The 1,857-nt window shown below is 45.8% G+C and overlaps 1 pseudogene; it reads right to left on the bottom strand.

The window, feature by feature from the left end:
- Positions 1 to 101: 101 nt before the first annotated feature.
- Positions 102 to 232, bottom strand: LOC113606942 (uncharacterized; annotated as a pseudogene).
- Positions 233 to 1,857: the final 1,625 nt, after the last annotated feature.

The following is a 1,857-nucleotide window of genomic DNA, read 5'->3' as shown; positions in this document are numbered from 1 at the left end:
TGTGTGTGTGTGTGTGTGTGTGTGTGTGTGTGTGTGTGTGTGTGTGTTGATATGTGTGTATGCACGTGCATGTGTGTTGAGGGAGAGATGTAGTATTAAAGCAAGGATGGCATAGATAAGAGGAATGTGCCTTTCCAAGTCACCTAAACTGCCTTCATTTTGGGATTGCCTTTATTTCAGTGGATAAGAACAGATACTACACTTGATCTTAGCCAAAAGGCCAAGAAGTGATAAGATTATCTTTATTTTAAAAGTGGCCCTGACTTCCAAGCACTGGTAGACAGCACATATGCTCTTGCACACAGCCAGTCCCAACCCTACCTTCTCCTATTTTTAATTCTCAAATACCCACCTGAAACACCAGTAACTCTCCCTGTGAACACCAGTACTGACCTAGGTACCAAAGTCCAGGAATTCCAAGGTCATGCCTTTGATCCCAAGGAGGTTTGGGCAGGGCTTCTCTCCCCTTTATCACAGACAGGTTGGCCAAATTAAGGTAATACCCCTGCAGCGGGCAGTGAGAAATCCACCTCTGTGCTGTTAGCTGCCCTATAGTTCTCTGTGCTGAGCCTTCCTGACCCCACATGGACTAGGAGGGAACACTTACATGGTTTTTGTTGTCTTTGACTTGCTGAGGAAGGACTCTTCCCAAGGACCGAGTTGCAGAGAAGCATCCCTGTGTAGCAGTGTGTACAAGTCTTCATTTCCCCCTCTAGGTCCATTATCCTCTTTTGTCCGTCTTGCTCTGATCCCTGGAAGCCACAGCCTGGGAATTCCCTATTTTCTGGCTTTCTGGATGATCCAGCTTCTGAGAGGCACCTTATGAGAGGCCGGAGGAGAGAGAGAGGGCAGGCTGCAGACTGGCAGTGGCTTTCTCTTCTGAAGTCCAGAGCTCTCGAACTATAGCTTAAGGCTCAGCTACGGGTTTCTCTGGGTTCGGGGCATTAGCCTTGTCCCTTCAGGCACAGAGGTGGTCCTGGCCCCCCTGCAGCTGCTGCACCTGGAATGCATCACCAGCCTTTGTTGGCTTCCTTTAAATGTGTCCTTGCTTTTAACAATCTTTTCATTATGCTCTCTTCTAATACTCCTACTTGAGTGTGCCATTCTTGTAGGACCCTGGTGGATACAAGTGATTGCAAGTTCCTGTCTGGAAATGAGAAAGCCTGGGTCATTGTAGGTCATTGGGCAAGTTGCTTCTCCGTACTCACCTCAGGTTCTTCATCTGTGAAATGGGCATGATGGTGAGGTCATCTTTCAGCTAAAACATGCTAAGATTCTGTTTCCGCTAGTGGTGTAGGGGGCAGGGCTTTGGAGGAAAAAGAAACAGGTTTGAATCCTGGTTTTGACACTTACTAGGTGTGTGGCCTTGGCCAAGTCTTAATCTCTTTGAATCTTTGTTTTCATCATCAGTAAAACAGGGAAGATAACCCTTTCCTTGCAAGTTGAGGGGGAGGGTTAAAATTACATGTATGGAAGCAATTAAAGCAGTTCTCATGATACAGAAGGCATCCAATCCACGTGAGAGCCTTTCTCTTCTTTCCAGGCTATCTTGAAGGGAAAATGCCTGAGCACGAGGGGAAAGAAGTTTGTAGCTTCTGGAGGTTCCCATTCTTTTCACCTCTAAGTCTGTTTATTTATATTTGCTGACATCTCAGGTTACAGACTCCCATTCATTTATCCTTTCCAATCTGTCTAGTCCTTGAAGATTTCTCCCTGGAACCATTCCTTTAAAAGGAGGGCAGGAGGGAGACGCAACAGGGAAGACATATGGGAACATATGTTTATGTATGACTGATTCACTTTGTTATAAAGCAGAAACTAACACACCATTGTAAAGCAATTATACCCCAATAAAGA

The sequence above is a fragment of the Aethalodelphis obliquidens genome, unplaced genomic scaffold (assembly GCF_003676395.1).
Source record: "Aethalodelphis obliquidens isolate GAN/ISIS:26980383/991018 unplaced genomic scaffold, ASM367639v1 scaffold45, whole genome shotgun sequence".
NCBI lineage: Eukaryota > Metazoa > Chordata > Mammalia > Artiodactyla > Delphinidae > Aethalodelphis > Aethalodelphis obliquidens.
This window is presented reverse-complemented; position numbering and strand designations above follow the sequence as displayed.